Genomic DNA, 17,834 nt, shown 5'->3' on the forward strand with positions numbered 1-17,834 from the left:
CTATGACAGTATAATCTGAGATTTCTTTTTTTCAGGTAAATGGGTGTGGTATTTTTATAATTTCTTCTGTCTTTTTGGCTGCCATGCCATCTACGCATGTTCACATTCATACGATGGCTAGGATGTTCAGTTTGTTCTTAGATGAGTTGGTGTAGTATATTTACTGGGTTTCCATCATTTCATCAATATGATGGTGGTTTCATTAGTTTAACTCTTGGTTTGTCAGTTTGGTTCTGGTTGAATTAGTTTTGTGTAAAGTCTTTCATATTTAAATCTATTTCTGTGATTTGGGATTGGATATTGTGACTTAATATTGATGGTTTTGGTCATCAATAACAAGACTGTGTCTTGTGGTGTAGCGACTGTTGTATTGGTTCAGATTGCTTGTCTTGTGTGTTAAAATGAGCTTCATATTCATCTGCGCACATACATTTACATATATACACTTGTTTACTTGCTTTTTTTTCATTTTCATTCTTTCCTCTGCTGGTTTACTGGCCGCCGTGCCATGACATCTACACATGTTCACATTCATAAGACTGTTAGGATGTTTGGATGGGTTTCATTGGAGTTGAATTCTTGGTTTGTCAGTTGTTTGTTCAATCAAAGTGGTGTGGCTTGAAGTCATTCCTTAGCATATTTGCATTGGTTTCTGTGATTGGGTCTGGATGTAGTTCCCTGTGCGACTCTAGATTGATGGTTTTGGTCGTCGGTGACAGGACTGTTTGTCCTCCGTTGGGTGTGACTTTGCGGAGTTACACCTTTGTAGTTTGATAAAATGACCTTCCTTTGTAGTTTGATAAAATGACCTTTGTATTTATCTACACACTCACACACATGCTTATTCTAGTTTGTAATATATCGACTCTTTGTAAATGATTAGACTTTCATAAATAACTTCGAACATGTAACTAAATAGATACTGAACTAAAGGCGAACGGGAAATACAAACTGAAACCTCAACGTGAACAAATCCCAGGGTCACTATCACACTTTAAACATGAATTCATTCTATAAACTGTAAACATAATCTCATGTATCTTGATGACTTCAGATCTTTGTCTTTTTCCTTTTTTTTTTTTTGTTTTTTGTTTTTTTTTTTTGTATTAAATTGTAAATTGTATTTTTGTATTAAATCCATTAAACATATTTAAAACCCTGACTGGTTTCCTTCTCTAATGTAAAAATCCTTTTATGTTCTGTACTTTTTTATATTTACTCCTGTTTTTAATATAAATGATGTGTAATATCTCTCTCTCCCCTTGTATTTTAGTCTATCATTTTGCTGCTTTTTGTTCTTCTGTATGACTTTTTTTTTTTTTTTAATTGTACAGCTGTTTTTCTGTCTTTTAATTTATTCTTGTAGTGTGTTTTTTTTTTTTTCTTTTTTTTTTTCAATAAACTGGTTTGTGCAAAGTAGCAGTGGGATTTAAATCCAATCCAAGGACATGGGAGGAGCCAATGGGCATCCATCTTGTTTTCCACCAAAGTGCCAGGTTACAGCATTAACACTTTGACCACCATGTCCGCTTCATTTCTTTAACCTTGGCAGCTGTTCCTGCCTTTCAATGTTAATTCAAGTTTAGGCCTGAAAATATCAGTGAGGACAGGTCAGGTTAGGGTTAGGTTTAGGGTTAACTCTGTGACATTTTCAGGCTTAAAGGAGTTGAGTGTTGACATGGTGGCTAAAGTGTTAATGTTGTAACCTGGCAATTTTGTGGAAAACAAGATGGATGCCCATTGGCCCCTCCCATGACCTTTGATTGGATTTAAATCCCACCGCTACTTCATGCGCTTATTTAATTTTATTATTTTGTTAACTTATTTTAGTGTATTGATTTATATTATTGACGCTTAGTCTTTTTTTTTTTTTTTTTTTTTTTTTCTAAATGAAACTTGGTTGCAGTGGTGTGTGTGTGTGTGCGTCCACTTGGGGTGTTTTGTGTCTGTCTCGGTGATGCCACCGTGGTGGTGATGGCCGTGGTGATTTTGGTTGTGGGGGCTGTGGCGTGGAATTTTCATGTCACCACATCTCGCAGAGGTGCATAGGTGGGTGTGTTTATGCGGGTGGGTGTGTGGATGGGTTTAGGGGTGTGGGTGATTGGAGGTGGAGGTGGTGTGGGGTTTGAGGGTGGGAGTTGAAACGTCCATCACTTTCACTCATCCATGCACACACTACACTACTGATAATACAAACTACATATAAGATTTACTTCATTATTTGGTATTAACCAGATTCAAGCACTATTAACTAATAAAGTCTTTTTTTTTTTTTTTTTTTTTTTTTTTTTTTTTTTTTTTTTTTTTTTTTACGACATCCTCCCGTTTGTTTTTGTCAAGGCTCTATGGACTGGTCTTGACAAAATGGGGGCTCTGTCTCAAGTTGGTTTATTTAGTTGGAATCATGTTTTGTTTGTCACCATTGGAAGGTCAGTGAAATACTGTTCAGACTCACATTGTCTGGGTGTTCTCCAGTCAGGTTTAGAGACCTACCCCTTTGGGTTTGTCACCTTTTTTGTTTTGTGGTGTCGTGGGGAGCGGCTAGTGTTGGTTGCCGTGGTAACCATCTCGGGGGCAGTCCGTGGGGTCTGTGGAGTAGTTTGCTTTGCAAGGTGCTTCACGTCCCGCTGGTTTCCTGCTTAATCGACCCACCGCAGAACCACGTGAAGACTAGGGTTCAGTTCAGTTAGATTTTGGGTTGGGTAGTTGAGGGGGGACACTCAGGGGCTCTGTCTGCCTTAATGTTGGTCTAACAGCACTGTCTGACCCGGTTCTGGGGTGGGTTTGGTAAATATGGACAGTTTGTCGAGTTTTTATGAAGTGCTCAACACTGTATTTCTTTATTAGTCATCTTGCTTTTTTTAAGTCGTCTTTACGACACCGTCTTTGTTTATACAGTTCGTCTTTTTAATCTATTGTATTAGTCTATCACTGTGCTTTTTTTTTTTTTAAATTTTGTATGTCACCGTTTTTAATTATACAACTGTTTTTGTCTTTTAATCTACTCATGTATTTTAGTCTATCATTTTGATTTTTTATTCTTCTGTACAACACTGTACAGCTGTTTTTGTCTTAATCTATTGTATTTTTGTCTATCATTTTGCTTTTTTATTCTGTATGACGCTGTTTTTAATTGTACAGCTGTTTTTTAATTGTACAGCTATTTGTCTTTTTCTAATCTCTTTTTGTATTTTAGCTTATCATTTTGCTTTTTTTTCTCTTACGACACCGTTCTTAAATTGTACAGCTGTTTTTCTGTCTTTAATTTCTTGTATTTTATTCTTTCATATTGTTTTTTCCCTTGTAAGTCGCTTTGGAAAAATTGTCTGCCAAATGGATAAAATATAAATGTAATTATATTAGCACCAGCTGTTAGTTTTGAACAGTTCAACAGGGTGTATAAAAAAACTATAAATTTGAAAAATTACCCCCAGTTACACATTTCATTATTTTTGGAATTTTATTTCATGGCAATCAGTAGGTAAGGGATTGGTGGATATTTGTCCAAATTTGCAGACCCGGGTTTTCATGCATAAGTGGACGGGGGCAAATTGCGCAATCCGAGTTGAAACTGGTTTGTGCGTAGTAGTGGTGGGATTTAAATCCAATCCAAGGACATGGGAGGGGCCAATGGGCATCCATCTTGTTTTCCACCAGAGTGCCAGGTTACAGCATTAACACTTTGACCACCATGTCAGTTTCATTTCTTTCCCCTTGGCAGCTGTTCCTGCCTTTCAATGTTAATTCAACTTGTTTAGGCCTGAAAATATCAGTGAGGACAGGCCAGGTTAGGGTTAGGTTTAGGGTTAACTCTCAGTGACATTTTCAGGCCTAAATGAGTTGAATTTTGACATGGTGGCCAAAGTGTTAATGTTGTAACCTGGCAATTTTGAGGAAAACAAGATGGATGCCCATTGGCCCCTCCCATGACCTTGGATTGGGTTTAAATCTCACCGCTACTTCATGCAAACCAGTTTTAACTTGGATTGTGCTGTTTGCCCCTGTTCACTCATACATGAAAACCTAGGTCTGTAAATTTGGACAAATATCCACCAGTCCCCTACCTACTGGCCTCCAGAAAAGAAAATTCCAAAAATTATCAAATGTGGAACTGGGGGTAATTTTCCAAAATGTTTTTTTGTTTTTTGTTTTTTTTTTTCCTGTCGCTCGTTCTCTCTTTTTGTCCTCCTGACAGGTGGCTTGGCTCTTCCCGCCCTACCTGGATTTAAACTGAGGAGTGTGTTTGGTTTGTTTTTGTTTTTTAATTTACTTTTATTTAATTTTGGTGTGTCTTTTATTTCTTTAGTTTTATTATTTTGTGAACTTGTTTTAGTGTATTCATTCATTTTATTGACTTTTTTTTGTATGGAATTTGGTTGGAGTGGTGTGTGTGTGCGCACTTTGGGTGTTTTGGGTCTGTCTCCACAGATGCCACAGTGGTGGTGATGGCCATGGTGATTTTGGTTGTGGGTGCTGTAGCATGGAATTTTCATGTCATCACATCTCGCAGGGGTGCATAGGTGGGTGTGTTTATGTGGGGGTGTGTGGATGGCTTTATGGGTGTGGGTGATGGGAGGTGGAGGGGGTGTGGGGTTTGAGGGTGGGAGTTGAAACATCCATCACTTTCACTCATCCATGCACACACTACACTACTAATAATACAAACTACATATAGTATTTACTTAATTATTTGGTATTAACCCGATTCAAGCACTATTAACTAATTCATTTCATTTTTTTACGACATCCTCCCGTTTGTTTTTGTCAAGGCTCTATGGGCCGGTCTTGACAAAATGGGGGCTCTGTCCCAAGTTGATTTATTTAGTTTGAATCGTGTTTTGTTTGTCACCATTGGAAGGTCAGTGAAATACTGTTCAGACTCACATTGTCTGGGTGTTCTCCAGTCAGGTTTAGAGACCTACCCCTTTGGGTTTGTCACCTTTTTTTTGTTTTGTGGTGTCGTGGGGAGCGGCTAGTGTTGGTTGCCGTGGTAACCATCTCGGGGGCAGTCCGTGGGGTCTGTGGAGTAGTTTGCTTTGCAAGGTGCTTCACGTCCCGCTGGTTTCCTGCTTAATCGACCCACCGCAGAACCACGTGAAGACTAGGGTTCAGTTCAGTTAGATTTTGGGTTGGGTAGTTGAGGGGGGACACTCAGGGGCTCTGTCTGCCTTAATGTGGGTCTAACAGCACTGTCTGACCCGGTTCTGGGGTGGGTTTGGTAAATATGGACAGTTTGTCGAGTTTTTATGAAGTGCTCAGCACTTTATTTCTTTATTAGTCATCTTGCTTTTTTTAAGTCGTCTTTACGACACTGTTTTTGATTGTACAGTTCGTCTTTTTAATCTATTGTATTAGTCTATCACTGTGCTTTTTTTTTTTTTATTTTGTATGTCACTTTTTAATTATACAACTGTTTGTCTTTTTTAATCTATTCATGTATTTTAACCAATCATTTTGCTTTTTTCTCTCTTGTACGGCACCATTTATAAATTGTGCAGCTGTTTTTCTGTCTTTAATTTATTCTTGTATTTTATTCTTTCATATTGTTTTTTTTCTCTTGTAAGTTGCTTTGGAAAAATCGTCTGCCAGATGCATAAAATGTAAATGTAATTATATTAGCACCTGCAGTTAGTTTTGAACAGTTTTACAGGGTGTATAAAAAAAACCTATAAATTTTGAAAAATTACCCCCAGTTACACACTTATTAATTTTTGGAATTTTATGTCATGGACATCAGTAGGTAGGGGATTGGTGGATATTTGTCCAAATTTGCAGACCCAGGTTTTCATGCATGAGTGGACGGGGGCAAATTGCGCAATCAGAGTTGAAACTGGTTTGTGCGTAGTAGTGGTGGGATTTAAATCCAATCCAAGGACATGGGAGGGGCCAATGGGCACCCATCTTGTTTTCCATCAGAGTGCCAGGTTACAGCATTAACACTTTGACCACCATGTCAGTTTCATTTCTTTCCCCTTGGCAGCTGTTCCTGCCTTTCAATGTTAATTCGAGTTGTTTAGGCCTGAAAATATCAGTGAGGACAGGCCAGGTTAGGATTAGGGTTAGGTTTAGGGTTAACTCTCAGTGACATTTTCAGGCCTAAATGAGTTGAAAGTTGACATGGTGGCCAAAGTGTTAATGTTGTAACCTGGCAATTTTGAGGAAAACAAGATGGATGCCCATTGGCCCCTCCCATGACCTTGGATTGGATTTAAATCCCACTGCTACTTCATGCAAACCAGTTTTAACTTGGATTGCGCAGTTTGCCCCTGTTCACTCATACATGAAAACCTGGGTCTGTAAATTTGGACAAATATCCACCAGTCCCCTACCTACTGGTGTCCAGAAAAGAAAATTCCAAAAATTATCAAATGTGGAACTGGGGGTAATTTTTCAAAATGTATAGGTTTTTTGTTTTTTATACTACACCCTGTAGTTCAGTTTGGAGCACACTGATGTCTCCCCTTATTTCTCCTCACTCCCCCAATGTCTCCTTTTTTTTTAATTTTATTTTTTTTCTGTGTCTATCACTCGCTCTTTTTGTCCTCCTGACAGGTGGCTTGGGCTCTTCTTGCCCTACCTGGATTTAAACCCAGGAGCATGTTTGTTTTATTTATTTAAATTCTGAAGTTTCTTTTTTTATTTATTTAATTTTATTATTTTGTTAACTTATTTTAGTGTATTCATTTACTTTATTGACTTTTTTTTTTAATGGAACTTGGTTGGAGTGGTGTGTGTGTGTGCACTTTGGGTGTTTTGGGTCTGTCTCGGTGATGCCACAGTGGTGGTGATTTTTGTTGTGGGGGCTGTGGTGTGGAATTTTCATGTCATCACATCTCGCAGGGGTGCGTAGGTGGGTGTGTTTATGCGGGTGGGTGTGGGTGATTGGAGGTGGAGGGGTGTGGGGTTTGAGGGTGGGAGTTGAAACATCCATCACTTTCACTCATCCATGCACACACTACACTACTGATAATACAAACTACATATAAGATTTACTTCATTAGTTGGTATTAACCTGATTCAAGCACTATTAACTAATTAAATTTTTTTTACGACATCCTCCCGTTTGTTTTTGTCAAGGCTCTATGCCCATTGGCCCCTCCCATGACCTTGGATTGGATTTAAATCTCACCACTACTTCATGCAAACCAGTTTTAACTTGGATTGTGCAGTTTGCCCCTTTCCACTCATGCATGGAAACTTGGGTCTGTAAATTTGGACAAATATCCACCAATCCCCTACCTACTGATGTCCACAAAAGAAAACTCCAAAAATTATCAAATGTGGAACTGGGGGTAATTTTTCAAAATGTATAGTTCTTTTTTTTTTTCTTTTTTTTTCTTTTTTTTTTTTTTAAATACACCCTGTTGTTCAGTTTGCTGCGCATCGATTTCTCCCCCCTCCCCCAATGTCTCTCTTGCGCTTTTTTCCTCCTCCTGACAGGTGGCTTGGGCTCTTCCCACCCTACCTGGGTTTAAACCCAGGAGCGTGTTTATTTTTTTAATTTTTTTTTTTTTTTTTTGTAATTTGGTTATTTTATTAACTTATTTTAGTGTCAATTTATTTCACCAACTTTTTTTTTTTGTATGGAACTTGGTTGTAGTGGTGTGTGCATGCACTTTGGGTGTTTTGGGTCTGTCTCGGTGCTGCCACAGTAGTGATGATGGCCGTGGTGATTTTGGATCTGTCTTGGCGGAGGTCTGCGCTCGCTGTGCTTTCCTTGTTGCGATTCTTTTTGTTTACTTGGTATTTTTATTTCACTGTTTTTGGTTGTACAGCTGTTTTTGTCATTTTAATTTATTGTATTAGTCATTTTGCTTTATTATTCTGTATGACACTGTTTTTAATTGTACAGTTGTTTTTTTTTTTTTAATCTGTATTAGTTTATATTTTGTTTTTTTTAGTCTTCTGTACGACACTGTTTTTAATTGTACAGTTGTTTTTGTCTTTTTAATCTATTGTATTTGTCATTTTGCTTTTTTATTCTTCTATATGACGCTGTTTTTAATTGTACAGCTGTTTTTATGTCTTTTTAATCCATTGTTTTAGTCAATTCACTTTTATGTTCTTATGTACAACACTCTTTTTAATTGTACAGCTGTTTTGATGTCTTTAATCTATTGTATTTGTCATTTTGCTTTTTTATTCTTCTATATGACGCTGTTTTTAATTGTACAGCTGTTTTGTCTTTTTAATCCATTGTGTTTTAGTCAATTTACTTTTTTATTCTTCTGTACAACACTGTTTTTAATTGTACAGCTGTTTTTATGTCTTTTTAATCTATTGTATTTGTCATTTTGCTTTTTTATTCTTCTATATGAGGCTGTTCTTAATTGTACAGCTGTTTTTGTCTCATTAATCTATTGGTCTGTAAATTTGGACAAATATCCACCAATCCCCTACCTACCGACATCCATAAAAGAAAATTCAAAAAACTACCAAATGTGAAACTTGGGGTAATTTTTCAAAATGTATAGTGTCTTTTTTTTTTTTTTTTTTTAAATACACGCTGTAGTTCATTTTGCTGTGCATCAATGTCTCTCTCTCTCCCTCTCTCTCTGGGTATGTTCAGACTGCAGGTCTTAAATCAACTCAGATTCTTTGGCGAAATCTTTTTTTTTTTTTTTTTTTTTTTTTTAATTGTCGTGTGCTCATTCATATTGCACATTAAATGTGACTTCTATCAGTTTTCAGTATGAACTGAATGCGACCCTGAAGTGACCCACATATGCAAAAGAGGTCCTGACGTAATACGTGACCACGCAGGCACACACTATTTACAGAAAGAAATGTTTTTCCCACTTCTCCTCCTGGGACGCATCTCATCCCACTTTTCCCCAGTTATTTTCCTTTAAAGCATAAAGCTAGCATGTTCGTTTTTATATTAAACACTTAGTCCACTACCACAGGATGTGTGTATCAGGTTTTGCGCTGCTGCTTCCTGGAATGAGTCATGTCGGCTGCTCCTTAGCTCTTTTTGGTTAGCCTTTGCTTTTTGTTTGACCAGGTGGGTCCGGATGTCATGTTTTTGGCTTTTTTCTTTGTTAGGATTTAGTTGCTTGTTGTGTTTTGTAGGGGTAGCGGTATGTGGTCAGCTCCTACGACCCTGTACAGGGTTGGCCTGGCCCACATACCGTCCTTTTGTTAAGTTGGCTGGCTCACCTTGGTCCTTTTCTTTGAAACTTTAGTTGTTTCTTTGTTTTTGGGGATGGGAGGGATTTAATTAAAGTAAAACCAACAACTAAAAATGAAGAACTTGAAATCCTTTTTGTAGAGACCAAGCCCAAACTTAAAGCCGCAGAGGGGCAGCGTAGACGGGAAACATTCTTGACGCGCTAACCGGACTTCTGCGTTCATGAAATAAAACCTTCCAAACGACTTCTTCTTTGCATTATTTATTGCTCATCCTTTCTTCAATGTGCTCATGCAGAGTTATAGTCATCAATATCCAAAAGTCCCACAAATACACAACACATCACCCGGCATGGCACTGAGTGCCGACGTGCGGTCAAAAAACTATTGGTGCTCTCCCGTCTAGCAACACCTGACCTCAGAACAAACGTTCCTACCTAAATAGACATGTGCTCAAAGGTGACACCTGGTGGACAACATGGTATCCCACACATTTTCTTGAGTTGGCCCTTACACACCGGCCCCTAATTGTAATGACTTACAGGCATAACAATTCAAACATTTACAAAGTAAGGTGCCATAAACAAGATGAAATAATAATAAGCGTGATTACCACATTACACAAAATACCTCAAATGACCTGCTAACCTTCATTCTCATGTAACAGGCAAAGCTTAGTCACAGGCCTTTTAATGACACTAGACTTCGTTTGCAGATGCACTGAGCGCACAAATCCCCTTTTGTCGTGGAAAGCCTCCAAAACCCTTCCAAGTGGCCAGGAGCCTCTTGGGGCAGTGGGATCCATTATGATGACATCTCCGACCTTCAGATTTTTCCTGTTGAGGTTCCACTTTTGCCTTTCCTGTAACAGTGGTAAATATTCGCGAACCCATCGTTTCCAGAAGAGATCTGATATATATTGAACTTGTCTCCACTGACGTTTCACGTAAAGGTCATGAAGTTCAAATAGTCCAGGTGGCAGTGCAGGTTTTCCTTTCATGAGCAGAATGTGATTAGGAGTGAGAGGTTCCAAGTCATTTGGATGATTTGACAGTTTAGTGATTGGTGGATCATTCAAAATTGCTTCTGCTTCACATATGGCTGTGTGAAGCCCATCATCATCAAGCATCTGCTGTCGAAGCACTGAATTGAGAATCCTCCTCACCATGCAAATCATCCTCTCCCAAATGCCACCAAAGTGAGAGCCTGCTGGAGGATTGAAAGACCATGTGACTCCATGTTGCTGCACTGCATTTTGGATCTGGGCATGATCTAGAGCTGCAACAGCCTCCCTTAACTCTCTTTCTGCTCCTGCAAAGTTAGTTGCATTATCTGACTGAATGCGAACCACCTGACCTCTCCTGGCCATGAAACGGCGCAGTGCGTTGATACAGGCGTCTGTATCCAATGAATTTGCAATCTCTAAATGCACTGCTCGGCTTGCAAAACAAGTAAAACTCACTCCATAACGCTTGGCTGTACCTCTGCCTTTCTTCACCTCAATCGGTCCAAAATAATCTATTCCGGTGTTAGTAAATGGGGGTTGGTCAGGAAGGATTCGCTCTTTCGGCAAGTCAGCCATTTTTTGTTCCATCAGCCTGCTGTTGTACCTCCTGCAGAAGCAACAGTCTGCCATGATCTTCCTCACCACTGAGTTGGCACCTGTGACCCAGTATTTCCTTCACAGTGTGGACAACATATGGTTACGGCCATTGTGAACAAGCTGCTGGTGAATGTGCCTCAGAATAAGAGTGGCTACATGCTGATCTTTTGAGAGAATGAGGGGATGTTTTACTTCTTCTGGTAGTGAACCTTTAGTCAGCCGTCCTCCAACTCTTAAGAGTCCATCACTCAAATATGGATCCAACCTATAAATTGAGCTCTGCTTACTCACTGATCTTTGTCCAGCTTTCAAAACAGCAATTTCCTTGGCAAGCCTTTGCTGCTGACAGTACTGAATGATAGCTAGCTCAGCCTCCATCAGATCCTCCATTGACAAAGTTTGCCCCCTTTGCTCTGGTCTTTGCTGTGTCATCTGAGCATCGGATGTACGTCTCCTCTGAGTTTTCTCCAGTAGAGTCTTTTTCAGCTTTAGAAACCAGGCAACAACGACCTTCAGTTTCCTCCAATCTGAGAAGTAAGTCATCAGTTGACTGGTTGCATCCACTGAGCTATCCACAATGGCAACATTCACCGTGACTTCTGTTTTGACCTCAACATCGTCTGTTCCCAGAGTGGTATCCACGACATTAGCTGGCCAGCTTTCTTCTGGTCCAACCAAGAACTTAGGACCTTCAATCCATCTGCAATTTTGAAGGAAATCGCCAGCCCTTATTCCTCTGGATGCATCATCCGCTGGGTTTTCCTTGGAGCTTACATAATGCCACTGAGAAGGTGAGTTGGCTTCTCTGATTGTTGAGACCCTATTTGCCACAAAAGTATGAAAACGTTTGTGCTCATTCCAAATGTATTTCAGCACCGAGGTGCTATCGGTCCAGAAGACAGATTCTTTTAGTTGCAGCCTTAGCTCATTCTTCAACATCAGGTTGACACGAACAGCCAGGACAGCAGCAGTGAGCTCCAAGCGAGGAATGGAAATAGCCTTTAGAAGTGTAACTCTGGCCTTGCCCATCAGGAATGCAACGTGGACTCCTCCTGTGTTATTCTTCACCCTGAGGTAAGTGACTGTTCCCTATCCTGCTTCGCTGGCGTCTGAAAAATGATGGAGTTGAGCATGCTTAAGGTCTCCGAATCCCTTGGTTTTAATGCACCTTTCCACCTTAAACGCAGCCAAAATATCCAGGTCCTTAATCCACCTGTTCCACTGATGCAGCATGGTCGGAGGTATGGTTTCATCCCATCCGACGTTTTTCCTGCAGAGTCCTTTAGCATAATTTTAGCAGGCAATACAACTGGTGCAAGAAACCCAAGTAGATCGTATACAGAACTTGAAACTGACAACATTCCACATCTTGTACAGGACTTCTGAGGAACCTTCATCATGAACTTAAAGCTGTCGGACTCAACACACCACAGCAACCCAAGAGCGCGCTCCACAGGAAGGTTGTCACAATCGAGATTGAGCTCCCTCAACTCCTTAGCTCGATGTTCCTCAGAAATAGTCTGCAGTAGATGGCGACTAGTGCTCATCCATTTAGTCAGAATGAATCCTCCTTTCTGACAAAGATTCATGAGATTTTTGACCAAGAGTAAGGCCTCCTTTTCTGAGCTGGTGCTCTTTAAACAATCATCAACGTAGAAGCTCTCCTTGATGGTTTGGACCACTTCAGATGGAAAACTGGACTGATTGTCATTTGCAGTTTTTCTTAGTGCAAAGCTAGCACAGCTCGGAGAAGATACGGCACCGAACAAATGAACCGTCATTCGGAATTCAGACACCACCTTGGTCAGATCTCCCTCTGGCCACCACAGAAACCGGAGGAAATCTCCGTCACCCTTGTGCACTTTCACCTGATTGAACATTGACTGGATGTCTCCCATGACAGCTACCGATTCCTGCCTGAATCTGAGGAGGACTCCAAGTAGGGTGCTGGTAAGACTGGGGCCTTGCAGCAGCTCTTCATTCAATGATGTGCCCTTGAATGTTGGACCACAGTCGAACACCACCCTCAGTGTCTGCTTCTTTGGGTGACATACACCGTGATGAGGGATGTACCAAACTCTCCCAGGACAACCATCCAGCTGCTCCACAGGTACCATCTCTGCATATCTCTTATCAATCATTTTGTTGAGACAAGCTTTGTACTCCCCAAAAAACTGTTCATCACTCAGAAATTTCTTCTTTAGACTCTCCAACCGCTGTTTTGCCACAGAGCGGTTGTTTGGTAGGGAAACATTTTCCTTCTTAAAGGGCAGTTGCAGACTGTAATGACCATCTTCCAGTGTTGCAGAATTTTCCATGATCTCCAAAAACTGCACATCCTCCCTTGACAGTCCTTTGTTCTCTGTAGCACTCTCATTAAAGTCGTGGTTGTATTGTTCACACAGCAGCCTCTCCAACTTCAATGCAGAAATCCTGTTAACCGACACTGAAGGTAAGTCTGTTGCCATAGTGCTGTCCTTGGTGTCCAGTGGTCCATTTATGGTCCATCCTAATGCTGTCCTTATAGCATATGGACCATTTCCACAGCTGTTTATCACCTCCCAGGGTTCCAACATCTTTGGTGCATTGCTTCCAATAAGCAGGTCCACCTCAGCCTGGATACGAGGAATGTCCACTCTTGACAGATATGCCCACTTCGCTATATCTCCTTCAGTTGTGATGTTGTTTACACTTACAGGCATCCTCTTCTGTGTGAGGACTTCAGGTAGTTTATAGAAGAGGTTGGTCTCCAAACCAGACACTTCCAACCCTGTACATTCATAAGCTGGCACGACTTTCCTGTCCCATTGTCTGTAGCAAAATATGTGTCCGTCTTCCAGCCAGGTTGAGTTTTCTCATGAGATGCTCCGAACAGAAGGTGGCAGTACTGCCAGGATCAAGAAAAGCATATGTCTGTATTATCCGGTCTCCTTTGACGGATTTAACCTGTACTGGCAAGATGGAAAGAAAACAGCGTTCTCTACCGGCCCCTGTATGACCACAGGTTTCATGAGGTACTTTAGTGTCGCATGCTGCTGGCTCTTTAACATGTTCAGTGTTGGTTTTGTCTCTCCTGTCAATATGAAGCACACTTGGATGACTTTGACCACAACTCTTGCTGGTCAAACGCTCTTTGTAGTCACGACTTCTGTGACCTGGACATAAGCAGCCAAAACAAAGCTCTTTCTCCTTTAGAAAGCATATTTTGTTTCTGTGCTTCTTCTTTCTGAACTGCTGACATTCTTCCGATGAGTGACTTTGATTACAGCACACACAAGTACACTTAGACACTGTAAAGCCGTGAGCACGTGAGGCTGCTCCTGAATCTCTGAAGTTCTCAACTGGCTGCACAGGAGCAATGGTGGTGGCAAAGCTGTTTCCTTTAATTCTGTTTCCTGACTGTGGCTTCAATCTGTTGACAACCTTTGAGCCAGCTGTTCCTGATGGTGGGTCCCGAATATCACCAAATAAGGGATGCGATAGAATTCTCACATGTTTTTCAATGAACGCAACCAAATCCTGGAACAAAGCTCTGCATTTGGACGTCTCCAGTATGTCATGTGCAACAGTTCACCATCGCTCCCGCGTCTTAAATGGCAACTTAGACATCACTGCTCTCATGTTACTTGGCATGTTCATCTCTTGCATGTACTGCAGCTTCTCCATGACATTGCAGCATGAACGCAGGAAAAGAGAGAAGGCCTGCAGAGCATTCACATCCTCTGGTTTTATTGCGGGCCAAGCCAATGCTTTATCCATATATGCTGAAGCAATCCTATATTCATTGCCAAAGTGTTCCTGGAGCAACCTTTTTGCTTGATCATAACCTTTACCTGGTAGCATGTGCTGGCAACTACGCACCAGCTCCCTTGGCTGTCCTCTTGTAAATTGTTCCAGGTAATACAAGCAATCGGCACTGTTAACCTTTTCCTCCACTGCTTGTTCAAATGCCCTCTTAAAAGAGATATACTGCAGAGGATCCCCATCAAATATAGGAATGTCTCTTGCCGGCAATACCATTAAACGTTCTTGTTGTACAAGAGCTGCAGTAATTTCATTTTGTCGTTGCATTATGGTGTAAATATCTCCAGGTTGTCTTTCATCCACTGGCTGAGAACTGAAAAGAGGGGGGCAGCATTTCATCCACAGGTTGAGCAGTGAGTAGGGGACGTTGCCTTTCCTCAACAGGTTGAACACGATGTAGAGAGGGCTGCCACAACTGAGACTCTACATCCATTTGAATGTTGTCCAGGTAACCCTGCCTTTGTGAGTCAGTCCGCCGCTTTGCTCCTTGTAGCAGACTAGCCTCCAGTGGCTGAGTCACAGTTGGTGCTGGGTAGCTTGTCAATGATGTCCAATCCTTGCTTTGCTGTTGCTTGTTCTGAGTCTCGGGTTGGTACTCTGTAGCCAAAGGATTTAGCTTACTCTCAGCTGTTTCCTTCCTCTTCTCTCTTTGCAAGTAGGAATTCATTGCATTGGAGGTTTTTGTACCACTTTGAACATCAGAGGCCTGTAAAACTGCTAACTTAGCAGTAGAGGCTGCTAACAGAGCTTCCAGCTCAATCTGTTCTCTTTGTCTTTTCAGTTGCTGCTGCTCCTCCAAAGCATGCACTTTCTTTAAAGCTGCAACACGGGCAAGAAGTGCAGCTCTGTCTGCCTCTGCTTTGACTCTGGCAGAGGATGTAGAGCTTGATCTTCCACTGCATGCACTTTTTTTGCTTGTGTGCTTGCTTGCAACATTTGAAATACTGTCATCTGGATTTACATAATCATCCCTATTATCATCATCATGTGCATGTTGTTCAAACCATTTTTCCCAACTTTTCACATCAGCAATTAATTCATCATTACCAATCATTTTTGCTTTGAACCATATGTCATGTTTTTCTTTTTCATCATCAGGTAACAAATACATCAAAGAACCATGAACACGTTTTGCTTCATCACACAAATTGACAAATTCATCAACAGCACATTGCACCTTAGATTTTTCATCACCCTTTTGCATAAGCTCTTGTATCTTTTTTTTCATATTGCTAGCCTTGTTTAGCTTAGCTTTCCTTTCATTTTGCAATCTTTCTAACCTTTCAGCATGAGCTTTAGCAGTTAGCTTCACAACACGTTTGTCCTTGTCCCTTTGATCAGCGCCAGTCATATTAATGTTTGAATCAGCTGATTGCGCGTTAGCCTCAACAGGCCTGTCCGCAGCCTCGCGCGCATCCATAACTTAATTTGTCCAGACGCTCCCGATCGCAACAAAGTTATTAGTCATTTACCTTCGACCACCAATGCATTGGATTTACGCCCCGACTAGCGTGCACGCACACAAGAATGGCCATTTTTAACTTGTAGCGCTACACATACCTCTCGCTGGGCGCCATTGATATCCCAGTGAACTAGACCTCCGCCGGCGTTTGAAGAGCAGCTCCCGGTGTCCTTACGCTGGTGGAAACAGTCTTGATCCGCAGGAAGAAACGTACTGCCTCACGATGGTGGACGAGATCTTGATCCGCAGGAAGAAACGTGCTGCCTCACTCTGCCAAGCTGGAAGCCATCCGTGGCGTCCTGTAGCCGATAGCCTTAGCTTACTGCTACAGCCTAACTCCAATGAATAAACGTCCGCTTCCAGCATCCACTCATCCGAAATGGCTGCAATGCCAACACACGTCGCCGCTGTGACAAAGCTCTTCTAGCGTCCTTTAGCACAGTTTTTTGACTTGAATGTAGCGACCAAGCCCAAACTTAAAGCTGCCGAGGGGCAGCGTAGACGGGAAACATTCTTGACACGCTAACCGGACTTCTGCGTTCGTGAAATAAAACCTTCCAAACGACTTCTTCTTTGCATTATTTATTGCTCATCCTTTCTTCAACGTGCTCATGCAGAGTTATAGTCATCAATATCCAAAAGTCCCACAAATACACATCACATCACCCGGCATGGCACTGAGTGCCGACGTGTGGTCAAAAAACTATTGGTGCTCTCCCATCTAGCAACACCTGACCTCAGAACAAACGTTCCTACCTAAATAGACATGTGCTCAAAGGTAACACCTGGTGGACAACATGGTATCCCACACATTTTCTTGAGTTGGCCCTTACACTTTTAGTGTCCTCTGGCAAATGTTAGAATCTTGGGCCATAACAACCATCACCACCTCAACCACCACGACCTATACCACTATGTCTACTGTGGTGTCCACTACCTGTAACCAGTGTATCCATTACATGTACCACTATGTCTACCACTATGTGTATCACTGTCTACCACTACATGTACCACTATGTCTATCACTACATGTACCACTGTCTACCACTACATGTACCACTTTGTCTACCACTACCTGTACCACCGTCTAGCACTACATGTACCACTTTGTCTACCACTTTGTCTAGCACTACATGTACCACTGTCTACCACTAAATGTACCACTGTGTCTACCACTACATGTACCACTGTGTCTACCACTACATGTACCACTTTGTCTACCACTACCTGTACCACCGTCTAGCACTACATGTACCACTTTGTCTAGCACTAAATGTACCACTGTGTCTACCACTACATGTACCACTTTGTCTACCACTACATGTACCACTATGTCCACTACCTGTATGTCGGTTTTATACCACCATAAATTTCCTTCAGATCGGCATTCTATAATGTTTTTCTCTTTCACTCCATCTGTCTTCCACCTCTAATGCTCTTTCCCAGTCTCTGTTTAGCCAGTTTCCTCCAAACTTCAACTGCTTCTCCTTTTATTGTCCCAAAATACAGTTTACGTGAATCTATATTCTCTTGTTTCCAGTTCTTCATATTACTTGTACCGGCTCTTGGCGGCCTTATTGGACCCACCAGTTGTGTACCTCTACTCCCTAACTGTTTACTTTGTTTAATCCCCAGTATGTTTTCTGGGTTTAGGTGTAACCTCCAGAAATTATGTGCAGCCTTGATATACCTGTTCAAGACATGAAAGTTTGTTTTTTCAAAGTCCATTATTTCAGACATTTCCAATGCTCCTATTCAAATAGCAGCATAGCTTCTACTCAATGGGTTGGGTGATTTTTGTTTTTTTTTTTGTTCGGTTTTTTTTTTTTTTTTTTT

Source organism: Sphaeramia orbicularis, chromosome 13, assembly GCF_902148855.1.
Source record: "Sphaeramia orbicularis chromosome 13, fSphaOr1.1, whole genome shotgun sequence".
Taxonomy (NCBI): Eukaryota; Metazoa; Chordata; class Actinopteri; order Kurtiformes; family Apogonidae; genus Sphaeramia; species Sphaeramia orbicularis.